Source organism: Protopterus annectens, chromosome 9.part0 (assembly GCF_019279795.1).
Source record: "Protopterus annectens isolate FY-2018-M chromosome 9.part0, PAN1.0, whole genome shotgun sequence".
Taxonomy (NCBI): Eukaryota; Metazoa; Chordata; order Ceratodontiformes; family Protopteridae; genus Protopterus; species Protopterus annectens.
The window spans coordinates 486,823,110-486,838,355 of record NC_056743.1 but is presented as its reverse complement, the minus strand read 5'-3'; positions in this window follow the sequence as shown (position 1 = coordinate 486,838,355).

Sequence of the window (15,246 nt, the reverse complement as noted above, 5' to 3'; positions counted from 1 at the left end):
TAAACAAAGCTAAGAGACTTATTTTAACAGTTAATCAGGCTACTTAGAAGCAGTAATAAATGCAGTAGAATAAATGCAATTGAATGCTTTTAAGAACAAGCAGAAAAAGCAAAATAAAGTAATAAGTAGGAAAGTGTGGAAAGGCATACAGGAATATTCCTGTCCAAAGAAAAGAAAGGCATCTGTCTTCAAGGCTTTCTGGAATTTGTTTCAAGGCTTTCTGGAATCGAGTCCTGGAACAGAATTTAACCAGTTGATTGTTCAGAGAAGAGGCAAAGAAGTCTGCTTGTGGAATTCCCCACAGATGGATCAAATTTTGGAAGACCCACTGATCTAGATTCCATTTGTGAGGGTCTGTCCTGGTCCTGCTCAGCTTGTCTGACAAACAGTTTTGCACTAATGGAATGTAGGATGCCTGTACAGTGAGATTGTACTGGGAAGCTATATCCCACACTAGCATGACTAGTCTGCAAAGGAGGTACAACCTGATTCCCCCTTGCTTGTTGATGTACCACATGACTGTGGTATTGTCTATAGCCACTTGAGGTCCCAAAGATTAATGATAATTCAGAGAGTTGAGTGTCTTGGTCAAGGCTAGCATCTCCTAGATATTTATGTACTTGCACCTCTCCTTGGTGTGCTACAGTCCCCTGCACATGTATTCATTCTGAAACTGCTCCCCAAGACAAGTCTGAAGCATCTGTGGTGACTGACTGCGACTGCTTTAAATCAGATAGGGAGAAAGGGAGACCTGAATTTAAGGATATGTGTTGTCTCCACCAAAACAATTTCTTTTCTGACAAACCCCAGTACTGGGATCTGAAAAGGTAATAGCTGTTAATGTGGGGACCAAAACGACTTCAGATAACACTGTACCTTTCCCATGTGTAGTCTTGCCAGGGGTATCATGAGAATCATAGATGCAATGAGACCCAAACACCTGAGGTGTTCCCTTACAGTGACTGAAGTCTGAGTAGAAAACCTTAGAAATAGATCTAGATAAAGATTTATTTTTCCTGTGGAATAAAAGCTATTTGATCTGAGGTGTCTAGTTGAGATCTCAGGAACACAATCTTGTGTGAGGGAGTCAAGAAAGACTTTTAATGTTCTTTTACAATCCCAGCTGATATAAGAGATTTCTCATCTAAAAGAGAAACTCCTTGCATTTTGAAAAAAACTCTGCAAAGATAAGCAAGGCATCTAAATATGAAAACGTGAATACCCTGCAGCCTGCAATGAGCTATAATTGCAGTTGGACATTTTGTGAACACTTTTGGTACAGAGGATAGTCAAAAAAGTAAGACAGAGAACTGATAATGTGATTAAGACACACACAACCTTGAGAAATGCCTAAAGTCTGGATTAATAGTATGTGATAATATGCATCTTTTAAGTCATTAGTTGCTGTGAGACCCACTTGCGGTATGTTAACATCATTTGGGGAGTCAATGACGGCACCCAGCTTACAGTCGTTCCTAAACTTGGTCAGCCACAGGCCTTTTGTCTTTGCCTGGACCTCTGAAAAGTAGATGCCAAACAGTAGGGGGTCCCAGGACAGATCCTTAGAGAACTCCACTAGTGACAGATCTGCTATCAAGTTGGCGGTGCCTATTTGACTTTGAGGGGTCCTGTCAAGTGAGCCAGTTGGCCACCACCTGATGAGATTTACACCAAGTTGTGTTAGCTTTTGAAAGTGATGATACCAGAGTGGGGATTGTGTCAGAATCCTTGCCCAGTCAAGGTAAGCTGTGCACTGACTTTACCCTCATCCAGGGCTTTGGTGACAGTCTCAAAGAAGTCAACCAGGTTTAACAGGCAAGATCTGTCTTTGGCGAATACGAACTGGGTGAGGTCAGAGTGCTTGGAGATTTCCTATGTCTATGTTTATGAGATCCATAATAATACGCTCCATGGCTTTACAGATCAGACTATCAATCTAATGGGATAATAAAATAGTTTCCAGGGTCAGTGGTGGCTACTTGCTTGTGCAAGGGGATGACAATGGCAGTTCTTCACTGTGCTAGAAATGAAGCCTGTACTTAGGCTATGTTTGAAGAGGGTACTCCATGATTTAAAGCCTTTTCTTTGCTGGAGAAAGTGCAGAATACAGCCTGGGATACTATCAGGTCTCATGGAAGCTGTATTCTTTGTCTTGAATAGGGCCTTTAGCACTTGATTTATGGAGATGTGAGGTGCAGGACAAGTATCTGGGATGTCAAAGGGCCTTTAGCAGGGATGGGTGGTGAAGTTTGTGTTCTTTAGGAAAAGATTTAAGTGCAGATACTTCAGAAATCAGCAGATAGACACAAAAACAGTTATAGCTAGTTAAATGAAAGCCAGAGAGGACAACGCAGATAAAAAAAGCCAAAAAATACTTAAATCTGGAAAGTGGTCGCTTCTTTCAGTTCTCTGTTGCCAGGACCCCTATGCAGGACCACGTGGAGCTCTGCTTGGGTATTTTACAAAGTTATTTCCTTTGGTTATTCCATAAATATAGCAGGGGTCTTTAGGGAAAGATTAAGGTACAAAGCAACTGGATGGGGGGGGGGGGTAAAGGGCTGCAGTAGGCTGCTAACGTGCTCGCCCAAGGGTAGGTTACAGTTTGCATTAGATAGTTACCGTGTGTAAGATAAGTTACATACACCGTAGGTTTTGATGTTTTGAGGGGAAACACACTTTAGAGCAGGCAGTCCGAGGTAGTCTTCCTGTGCAAGGGGGTATTCCTGGTTTATAGTTTGTAGAGGGGAGCACCCAAGGAAGCAAGCTTTAAAGAGATAGAGCGGTAGGTTAGTGTTTATAGGCCAAGTTGGATAGGTAGTACTAGTAGGGAGCTCAAGCAGAGGTTGGATAAAGAGTGAGTGTAGGCAGGGGGGTACAGCCAGGAAATAAAAAGGCAGATACCAAATATACATTCAAAGCAATTCACAATCAGTTACAGAAGTTCATTTGTGGCCAACACAATTCATGCACATAAAAAACCTAAAGATATATACTCTGCAGCAGTTCTCATTCAGCCACAGAAGTTTGTTTGTTGTTAGCACTATACAAGCTTCCATGTTACATGTAAAACCAAACAGTTATTCACCGAAAATCACTGAGCACTGAACCACAGTAGTAAACAAACAATTCCTGAGCAGTATCTGTTAGCACTATTTCAAGGAGTTTATGCAGCAGCTGGTGCAAAAGTAACATAGCTACTGTTATCGTACAATGTTTTTCATATTGATCACTGTTGCAGTACCCTTAACTATATGGGTAGATTACCATAGCTATTTGGGAGGAGGAAGGAGAAGAGTCCAGGAGCCCATGGCAAATGGTCCTAGCAAAACATGATGTAGACCTAGAGAAATAATCAATCTTATACTGCTTTGTAAATGTATGTACAGAGGACCAAGTAGCAACTTCTAGAATACTTCTAGAATCCACCTCTTTCCAGAAAGCAATAGATGAAGATAAGGCCCTGACAGAATGAGCCTTGACCCTTCCTGGAATAGATTTGTTATGGTGAGCATAACAAATGCTAATAACTTTAGACAACCATTTGGTAATAATCTGTTTTGATACATGTTGTCCCTGCTTCTTTCTTCATAAGAATTAAACTATTGATCCAAACATCTGAAAGATTTAGATCAAAGAAAACAAAGGCAGTCAACGGACTTGTGTGCCGCTTAAAGAACGACTGTAGTTTGAATCTAAATATTCTAAAAGTTGCAAAACACCACTTTATCTAATAAAACAAAAAAATAGTTAGTGCTTTCGTTTTACAATATGTGGAACTTCATCAGACAAACGAGATTTGCAAATGTCACTTCCTTTATACTTTCTCATCACCTCCCATTGGTTGAAAGATGTTGAAATAAATCACACTTTAAATACTCATGAGCTAAAAGGGAACCAACACATAAAAAAATATACACTTTGATATTATTAAAAAACATTATTAAAAAAAGTATACAACATATATAAATAAAACACCAAGTGCAAAAATGTCATTTTCTTTGATCTGGTTTTTGTGAGTTTTTTTTTTTTTTTATCTGAAAGATTTAGTTCTGTCAAGTTGTCTATGGACATACAATGCATGTTGTGATTTAGTTCTGTCAAGAAAGTACCCAAGTTGTCTGTGGACATGCAATGTATGTTGTATCCTTTTACCCTCTCCTTTAGCTTTAGGAAAGAAGACTGGGAGTTGAATAGATTGGCTTAATGTAAACGCGGATACAACTTTAGGCATAAAAGGAGGATTAGTTCTCAAAGAAACCCTGTCCCTATGGAAAATGAAGTAGGGTTGACTTACCATAAGAGCTTGTAATTTAGATAGCCTTCTTGCAGAATGCAGATAAATCAGTAAAACTGTTTTCCATGATAAGAATCTTAAGTCATCCATGTTAGCTATTCAAATGGAACAAGTGTTAGCTTCTCTAACACAAACTTAAGATCCCAAGGAGGGGCCACTGTTTTACTTGGATGACTCCTTGGCCTCTTATGCAAAACCCCTCTCAAGAACATTTGGATATGAGACTGCCTTGAAAGAGGAGGATTCATTATCAGACTTGCTGAAATGACCAAGAAAAGAACTTTGACAGAGGAATAAGAAAGGTCCTAGAATAGTAACTCACACAAATACTGTAAAAGCAGAGAGCAACTAGCCCTGAATGGGTGCTGGTTATTTTGCTAGCGCCAGCTAGAAAACCTTTTCCATGAGCTAATATATGATTTACTAGTAGCAAGCTTTCTTGTCTCCAATAGTATCTGATACACGTCCTCAGAAAGAAAATGTCTAAAAGGAATTAAAACCCTATCATCCAGGCAGTCAGTTGAAGATGACTGATATTTGGGTGTATCAGTCTCTCCTGTTCTTGTGTGAGTAGATCCATTCTATGAGGATTCTTGTGCTAATTGCCATTGCCACTCCCAAAAGAAGGGAGAGCCACTGTTGCCTTGGCCAGAACAGAAGGGAATCACCATAATGATCTTGGGGGATACCCTGGATATAATAGGATCATAGGCGGTTACAAGACTAGCATCCCCAGGGCCCTTACAAGCCCTAGCCAAGTTCAGCCCATGTTCCCAAGGGTATCTGGTTCAAGCAGACACTAAAATCAGCACCTATCATGCCTGTCCAAGAGGGACACAGGTGGAGCCCCTGGGGTGTATTTCTAGTTACCCATCCAATCATCCAGATTATGCTTAGAAAGGGCCAAGGGACTTTGTTTAACATAAATAGGAAGCTTGTCCCAAAAGTAGGGCAACCTCTGTGAGACAACTCTGTCTCTCCAGCAAGTTCTGTTGATGTCACATACCAGGTTAAAGTCCTTTGAGTGAGTGACCAGTGTACCATTTGACTTGCAAATGTGCAGCATTTCTATTAAAGCTGGGTCAGAGATTGCTCTATATGCAAGGCACAGGTCGCCTCTGAGCATTCTGTATGACACAGAGTAAAGTGACAATGATTTCAGTCTGTCCACATATGACAGGTCTTGAAGACTGAATTTTCTTTGTAAGGAACCTTTGTGGTCTCTCCAATTGCTGCAGGCATTTGGAAAGGAACATACCAAAGAGAGCATTGTACTCTATTATTGGCCTGATGAGGGAAGACTACAGGGGGGTTATAACCTCTTGTTTTCTGGAGGCTATGGCCTTACCTATGAGATGAGCAATATAAAATGCTCTTCTTACCACTGTGGAAACATAGTGATCGAAGTTAAGGTTGCTGTTGACCTGTGTGCCCAGATCAATCGCCACTGAATGTGTGCTTACGGTATTGCTATTGATGTTTTGGTTTGTAGGAACATCACTCTTGCTAAAGGGGATGATGCATTTTTTTGCATTAAGTTAAAGACCATGACTTCGGCACCATTAGTCTGCATAAAACCTTCTTGGAGGATGTTGACATCGCTTGGAGTTTCAGTGATCACTCCCAGTTTGCAGTCATCAGCAAACTTTGTCAGCCACAGTCCTTTAGTTTTAACCTGTACTTAACAGAAGTAGATTCTGAACAGTAGGGGTCCCAGAACAGATCCCTGTGGAACATCACTAGTTACGGGTCTGCTGGTGGAGTGAGTCAGTGAGCCAGTTTGCAACCCACCTGACAATATATGGGTTGATAACCAGCTGGGTCAGTTTATCAGTGATGCCTGAATGGAGGATTGTGTCAAAGGCCCTGGCTAAGTCTAGATAGGCTGTATGCCTTGTCTAGGGCTTTAGTGACTGTCTCGATGAATTTCACCAAGCAGGCATGAGCTCCCCTTGACAAAGCCAAACTGGGTGTGGTCGAGCATTTGGAGATTTCCTATATCTTTGTTAATAAGGTCCATGATGATTTGTTCCGTGGCCTTGCAGATGAGGCTGGTCAGGCTAATGGCTCTATAGTTCCTGGGGTCCATGGATATACCCCCGTTGTACAAAGGGATGATGGTAGCTGTTTTCCATTCTGCTGGGATGAAGCCATTGCTTAGGCTGTGATTGAAAATTGTGCCCAATGGTGATGCTAATTCCTGTTTTAACCCATGTAGAACACAGCCTGAATGTTGTGTGGTCCTATACAGGCTGTGTTTTTGGCCTTGTAGAGGGCATTTAAGACCTGCTCCTTGGAGATAGTGGTGGAGGACAGGTGTTAGTAATGCCTTGGGTTATATGTGGTGGGGACAGGGGAGTAAAGTTTTCACTGAACTTGTCAGCCAGCAGGTTTGCTATATCCACAGGTTCTATATATGTAGTACCATTAACTTACAAGTTTAGAGCAAATCTGAGCCTTACCTTTGAAGTTATGGATGTAACTAAAGAATGCCTTGTGGTTATCCTTTCTTTACAGAAGCTATTTTGCATTCATAGTTAGCTTTGGAGGACTTCACTAGGATTCTTATTTGCTTGTTTAAGTTGAGGAGGGAGTGTTTCCAGTTTTGAGACCTTTCCTTCCTGCTCTTAGACAGCGATTTCTTCCTCCTGTTGTATAGCATATTAATGGCAGTTGTCCACCAGACAGGTTTGTTTTTCCTTGAAGATCTTGCTTTGGTTCTATCTGGTACGGCAGAGTCAATACAATTGTACAGGTGCTTGTATAAAGCATTGGTGTATAACTCAGCATTGGTGCCTTTTCCATCAGCAAACAAAGTGCAACAATTTCAAAAAAACAAAGTTCAAATAAGCAGGCACAATAAGCCTTCAACCAGCAATTTCCAACTCAGAAGGGCGGAGGCTAGCCTCTCAGAGTGTAGACTACAATCCTTCTTAATGTAAAACAACTGGCCTGAAGCCCGAGTGATTAAACAAAGCTAAGAGACTTATTTTAACAGTTAATCAGGCTACTTAGAAGCAGTAATAAATGCAGTAGAATAAATGCAATTGAATGCGTTTAAGAACAAGCAGAAAAAGCAAAATAAAGTAATAAATAGGAAAGTGTGGAAAGGCATACAGGAATATTCCTGTCCAAAGAAAAGAAAGGCATCTGTCTTCAAGGCTTTCTGGAATCGAGTCCTGGAACAGAATTTAACCAGTTGATTGTTCAGAGAAGAGGCAAAGAAGTCTGCTTGAGGAATTCCCCACAGATGGATCAAATTTTGGAAGACCCACTGATCTAGATTCCATTTGTGAGGGTCTGTCCTGGTCCTGCTCAGCTTGTCTGACAAACAGTTTTGCGCTGATGGAATGTAGGATGCCTGTACAGTGAGATTGTACTGGGAACCTATATCCCGCACTAGCATGACTAGTCTGCAAAGGAGGTACAACCTGATTCCCCCTTGCTTGTTGATGTACCACATGACTGTGGTATTGTCTATAGCCACTTGAGGTCCCAAAGATCAATGATGATTCAGAGAGTTGAGTGTCTTGGTCAAGGCTAGCATCTCCTAGATATTTATGTACTTGCACCTCTCCTTGGTGTGCTACAGTCCCCTGCACATGTATTCCTTCTGAAACTGCTCCCCAAGACAAGTCTGAAGCATCTGTGGTGACTGACTGCGACTGCTTTAAATCAGATAGGGAGAAAGGGAGACCTGAATTTAAGGATATGTGTTGTCTCCACCAAAACAATTTCTATTCTGACAAACCCCAGTATTGGGATCTGAAAAGGTAATAGCTGTTAATGTGGGGACCAAAACGACTTCAGATAACACTGTACCTTTCCCATGTGTAGTCTTGCCAGGGGTATCATGAGAATCATAGATGCAATGAGACCCAAACACCTGAGGTGTTCCCTTGCAGTGACTGAAGTCTGAGTAGAAAACCTTAGAAATAGATCTAGATAAAGATTTATTTTTCCTGTGGAATAAAAGCTATTTGATTTGAGGTGTCTAGTTGAGATCTCAGGAACACAATCTTGTGTGAGGGAGTCAAGAAAGACTTTTAATGTTCTTTTACAATCCCAGCTGATATAAGAGATTTCTCATCTAAAAGAGAAACTCCTTGCATTTTAAAAAAAACTCTGCAAAGATAAGCAAGTCATCTAAATATGAAAACGTGAATACCCTGCAGCCTGCAATGAGCTATAATTGCAGTTAGACATTTTGTGAACACTTTTGGTACAGAGGATAGTCAAAAAAGTAAGACAGAGAACTGATAATGTGATTAAGACACACACAACCTTGAGAAATGCCTAAAGTCTGGATTAATAGTATGTGATAATATGCATCTTTTAAGTCATTAGTTGCTGTGAGTCCCACTTGCAGTATGTTAACATCATTTGGGGAGTCAATGACGGCCCCCAACTTACAGTCGTTCATAAACTTGGTCAGCCACAGGCCTTTTGTCTTTGCCTGGACCTCTGAAAAGTAGATGCCAAACAGTAGGGGGTCCCAGGACAGATCCTTAGAGAACTCCACTAGTGACAGATCTGCTATCAGAGTTGGCGGTGCCTATTTTGACTTTGAGGGTCCTGTCAAGTGAGCCAGTTGGCCACCCACCTGATGAGATTTACACCAAGTTGTGTTAGCTTTTCGATGATACCTGAGTGGGGGATTGTGTCAGAATCCTTGGCCAAGTCAAGGTAAGCTGTATGCACTGACTTTACCCTCATCCAGGGCTTTGGTGACGGTCTCAAAGAAGTCAACCAGGTTTAACAGGCAAGATCTGTCTTTGACGAATCCGAACTGGGTGAGGTCAAGTGCTTGGAGATTTCCTATGTCTATGTTTATGAGATCCATAATAATACGCTCCATGGCTTTACAGATCAGACTTATCAATCTAATGGGATGATAGTTTCCAGGGTCAGTAGTGGCACCACCTTTGTGCAAGGGGATGACAATGGCAGTTCTTCACTGTGCTAGAATGAAGCCTGTACTTAGGCTATGTTTGAAGAGGGTACTCCATGACAAAGCCTTTTCTTGCTGGAGAAAGTGCAGAATACAGCCTGGGATACTATCAGGTCTCATGGAAGCTGTATTCTTTGTCTTGGATAGGGCCTTTAGCACTTGATTTATGGAGATGTGAGGTGCAGGACAAGTATCTGGGATGTCAAAAGGGCCTTTAGCAGGGATGGGTGGTGAAGTTTGTGCTGAATCTACCTGCTACCTGGTTGGCTAGGTCAATAAGATCAGTGTAAGTGATATTAAGTACTAATTCGGAACAATACTGGGCTTTGCCACGGAAGTTCCTGATGTAACTGAAAAAGGCTTTGTGGTTTCCCTTTGTTTCAGAGGCTAATTTTGATTCATAATTGGCTTTGGAGGCTTTCACTAGTGATCTAATTTGTTTGTTGAGGCTAAGGAGGGAGTTTTTCCAATTTGGAATATGTTCCTTTTTACCCTTGGACAACAGTTTCTTCCTTTTGTTGTAAAGCCTGTTGATAGAGGATGTCCACCAAACAGGTTTGTGATTCCTTGAGGAGCAAGTTTTAGTTCTATTGGGTATGGCTGATTCCGTGCAGTTGTACAGGTGCTTGCATGCTGCATCGGCGTACTGTTCAACATAGTTGTCTGCATCCTCCAAGGAGGGCGGTGGTGTGAAGCTACAGATACCCTCCCTAAGGAGGTTATAGTCATCTTTTCAGAAGTTTTTTAGTTTGATTACAGTTGGCGGGGGGGTTGGGATAGAAACTTTGAATGAGACAGTCCGATGATCTGATCTCACCAGGGAAGTACATATAACGGGAGTGGTACAGTAATTGCCCATGTTGGTGAGAACCAAGACCAGAATGTTATCTCCCCTTGTGGAGGATGTGATGAGCTGGTCTAGGGCGTTAGAACTGATGAAGTCAAGGAATCATTGAGTGAGTGCATTAGTGCAGAAATAGTTCACCAAGTCTATGGTGGGGTAGTTGAATTCACCAAGGATCAGGATGTTAGGGGATACCTTGATGGAGTCACATAGATAAGGGTAAGAGGAGTGGGTGTCCTGAGTCATGGGGGGGGTCTATAATTGGCTATAACTTGGATGGGTGTCTTGCCAACTGTCAGTTGCACCTGGAGTAGTTCCAGTACATCATGCTGGCAAACCAGTCTGGAGGTGTGCCTGTTCTTTAATGACGATGGTGACTCCACCACCCTTAGTCTTCCCAACTTCCTCCTTACTATCATGTTATTGACTTATAGGTTCAAAGTACAAGGCTAGCTGCCCTTGCAGGCCATTTTAAGCCTAGCCAATTTCCCTTTTTGTTCTCAAAATAACCTATCCCATTTGCTTATAGATTACCCTTACCCATCCCATGGTTGATAATTATGTATTACCCCTATTAAGAATAATTGGGATCATACCATAGATAATTTGATGGGATAAAGGAGCTGCCTATGTCCATTAATACTATAGTGGGCAGACCTGGGGTAAATTTTCTGTTTCCGATCCTTAGATCGAAGCTGCATTTGAATATGGATAAGGATTACCTTTGTTTTACGTGGATGAGGAATCTGTTCCAGAGCAGCAGTATTTTCTGAGAGATAAACCTGTCCCTCCAAACCGTTTTTCTGATGTTGCAGAAGAGGATTAGATCCCTACACCGAGTATTTCTGATGCCATTCAACTTACTGATGGTGCAGTAAATCCATCAGTGATGTGTCAGAGATGCCATGTATGCCAAACACAAGTCACCTCTTAGCAGTTGGTAGACTACTGAGTATAGTGACAGAGCTTTCAGTCAGTCCATGTAGAACATGTTGTTTAGGCCTTGTATCCTTTTAGTAAGGTATCTCAGTGGGTGTTACAGTTGTTGCATGTGTCTGTACAGATATATGCCAAAGGGGACATTATATTAAATGACTGAACTAATGAGGGCTGACGTAAAGGGGGGACAATGACATCCCTAGGTCTAGACACAATCCCTTTGGTTATAAGCTGTACAATATAGAAGAACTTTCTTACAACAATGGACACATGTTGGCCAGAAGTTAGGTTACTTTCCACATAAGTTCCCAAATCCCAAACATCTGGGTCAACTCTTAGGGGTGTATTGTCAGTGTGGTAGTTCCCTGAGGCAGATGACTTCCCAAAAGATACAATAATGCATTTTTTGGCATTTAGTTTCAGCCCATGATTTTGGCACCAGTGATCTATTTGGGATAAATCATTCCACAGGATGGCCAAGTCATTTGAGGATTCAGTGACTGCTCCCATCTTGCAGTGAAGTGCAATCTTAGTCAGCCAGAGCCCTTTGATATTGGTTTTTACTTCAGAAAAGTAAATGCCAAACAGGAGATAGCACAGAACACTGAGACTTGGACAGACTTCCAAGTTACATCCTGTCACTGAGCCTATATTCAGTCTAGCAACTTTTATTTCATGGTTTTGACAGGTTAATTGGATTTACATACAGCTTTTGCCTAACAGAACTACCCCAGGTAACCAAGTTTGGGCACTGGCTGGCTAGTAGCTTAATGACCAGGGCTGCTGGGTTTTATGGTGCACAATTATTAACCAGCAGAGGCACCTGGACTTCTCTCACTATAAGCATGGGTCCCTGGCATAGGTTGGAGTAGTTCACTCCTCAAGCTACTTATCACCAGCAAGTACCCTGCCCATTTTTGGCAACATTAGTAAACATGACCAAATCACCTAGAGAAAATTTTTATACTTCTGAATGAGTACCCATCAGATGTCATGCAGTTTCTGATCCGTGTTCACATAGCTGAGCAGTCCTTGGCTGTGACTTAATCACTGCACTTAAAAATACCACACCTTTAGTACTGTGTGTTGAAACTACTTTTGGTTCATTTTTTGTATAATTTAATATTTTGTTAACTGGGTAAGTGAATTGGTCATCATGGTCCCTTATCAGACACAGTGGCAAGGATAAATGCAATAGATTTAATACCATTAGAGGATTCAATCAAGTAGTATGTTTTGACAACAATAAGAGCGGGGGGGGGATGAACCCTAGACCCTGGAGCTGTAAGGTAAAGAGCTTAACCACTAAACAACCATGCAAATGGACTGAATGCACCACCAGCTCATACCTACTGTACAAAACACCAAGAAAGACACTTAAGTACCAACAAATGCTACCCATCCAGCCCCAAACACATTTCCATCCAAGCAGGGATTCTTGTTACATAGTGCTGTGTACCACTCTTTGATGAACTATTCAGTCTGTAGCAGCCTTGATCACTAAATGTATCTCTACTCTTAAAGTGTCAAACAGAAATTCTACTACTAACCTTTTCTGTATTGCTGTCTGGTATTATGTGCTTCAGCAGTACTTACTGTCTCCATATGCCTTCAGATATCCCAGAAATGGTGACTTACTGTATTTCTTTTCAGTCATTTACCTTCATCTATGCAAACATTCTCCTTGGAGTTATGCACTCACTGTAAATGTTATGAGTGGGAATAGTAATGTGTGAACTGCACCTAATCGGTCATTTTAAAAAGGAGCAAAAGACAAAACATATTTCCTCTGCTCCTAAAGACCCTCAAAGTGAATGCAGAAGTTTACACATGGTTTGTTCAACACTCTTATGGCCTAGAAGTCTCCTCAGGGGGCTCTGTCTCAGCTACTCCTTGGTCATCCTCCACCCTCAAGAGACCTAGAGATCAGGATTCCTCTGAGGAAGAAGACGATTCTGATGAGGAATCCCTGGCCCATTCTACCCAGATTCCTTCTCTGTTGGATTATGTCTCTGAGGAAGAGGAGTCTGTTGGTCCTGAATCTCCTTTTGAGGAGATTTCCTATGGGGATACCATTGCCAGGATGATGGATTTCTTTAAATGGGATTGTTCACAATTATCTGAAGTGCAAAGAAGATATTATGAACTCTTTCAAATGGAGTCCCCTAGACCCCCTGCTGTTCCTGTTTTGAATGCCATTTCTTTTGCGTTTCAGCCCTCTGCTCCTAAAAAATGGATTGGTTTTATAAAGTGCCTGATTACGGCAAATTCCTTAATTGGTTTCTGTGGCATCCAACAAGCCTTCTAAATTACTGCCTTCCACCAAGCTTCTTCCTCTTTCCTTCTGATAAGGACAGCAGAACTTTGGAAAGGCTGGGTAAAAAGGTTTATATTTCAGCCACCCTAGCCTTTTCAGTTATGAATTATCAAACTCGTGACCAGATATGTTTTGGATCTCCTTTCTCAGGCTTGCCAGGTTATTTTTGACCTTCCTGATTCTAAAGGAAAGACTTCTGCCTTGCCTGTTTTAGGGGCTTCTTCCCAGGTAGCTCACCATTCCATTAAATGTAGTTATGATGCAGCAGATGCTTCTTCTAGGAGCTTTTGGTCCCCAGGAAAGAGGGCACTAGGAGACCTATTCTGGATCTTTCTTAACTGAATACATTTCTGAAGGTTCCTTCCTTTCGAATGTTATCCCTTCAGGTTTCGTTCCATCTACTGCTTCCTCAGGTTTTTATGGTTTCTCTGGATCCCAAGGATGCTTACCTCCATATCCCTATTCACCCCCCTTTTAGGAAGTGTTTTTGTTCTCTGTTGCTTCCTGGCATTTTCAGTTCTCTGCTTTGCCCTTTGCTCTCACTATTGTCCCAAGAGTATGTACCAGATGCCTAACTCCTGTGATTACTACTCAAGGGCATTCAGGTCTGTCTTTATTTAGGTGAGCTGCGTATTCAAGCCTCCTCTCCAGAGATTCTTTTATAGCACCTTCAGTGGGCCCATCCATCTGTTGTTAAGCCTGGGGGTTCACTGTAAATTTTCAAAAGTCCTTCCTGTCCCTGGATAGTGTTTTTCTGGGATGCAGGATCCAGACTGTCCTATACTAGCATCCCTGCCTCCTCCCAGGGCTTTGACTTTAATTTCCTTTTTTCATTCCCTTCTTCCTCTGGCCTTGATTAGAGCCAGGGAATTTCTTAGGGCTCTAGGATTTATAGCATCCTCCATCCCTATACTTCCCTTCACCAGATTGCACATGAGAAAGCTTTAGAGGTAAATAAAGTCAGTTTGGCTTCAGCATTCTCATCCTGTAGAGTTTCCAATCCCTCTTCTTTTTGTCTCAAGTTGGAATTTCAATGGTGGATTCACCAACTGACTTTGAATCCAGAGTTTCCCTTTCAACCCCCTGTTTCACTCCCTGGACCTGTTCACAGATGCTTCAGATGGGTGTTGGGTGGCTTCCTTCTTCCTTCAGAAATGAAAGGTGCAAGGTCTTTGGTCTCCTCAGCAGCAGAAGGAGCACATTAATATCAAGGAGATGAGAACTTTTCTGTTGACACTCACTGCTTTTTATCCTCTGTTTTTTCCAGGGACCCTAAAGATATTTACAGACAACATCACAGTGATGTGGTAGGTCAACAAACAAGGGGGGAGATTGTATCTTCTTTGCAGACTGGCACTTCAGGTTTAGGAGATAGTGATTTAGTACCAAGTCACACTTCAGGTGATGTACATTCCTTCAAGTCAGAATTTTGTGGCAGACTCCCTGAGCAGGTCCATAATGTAATCTCATGAATGGATGGTTCACAGGAATGTGTTTCTGGACAATATCCACCAGGGAGGTATTCCTCAAGTAGATCTCTTTGCTTCTCCTCTGAACAGGCAGCTTCCTCAACTTTGTGCCAGGACTCCATGTCCTCTGGCCTGGAAGGTGGGCACCTTATCTTTTTCATGGAAGGGGATGTTTCATTATGTCAGTCCAAAAAGTCACTTCCACAGCTAGGTTGGATCCTATAGCAGTTTATTGACACATACAGGTTTTACATACACAGGTTAAGCGCTTTCTTCCCCACTGAAGGGACTTTGCTGTTGATAAGTAGCTTGAGGAGTGGACTACTCCAAGCTATGCTAGGGACCCATGCTTATAGTGAGAGAGGTCCAGCTGCCTATGCTGGTTAATAATTGCTCACCATAAAACACAGCAGCCCTGGTCATTAAGCTACT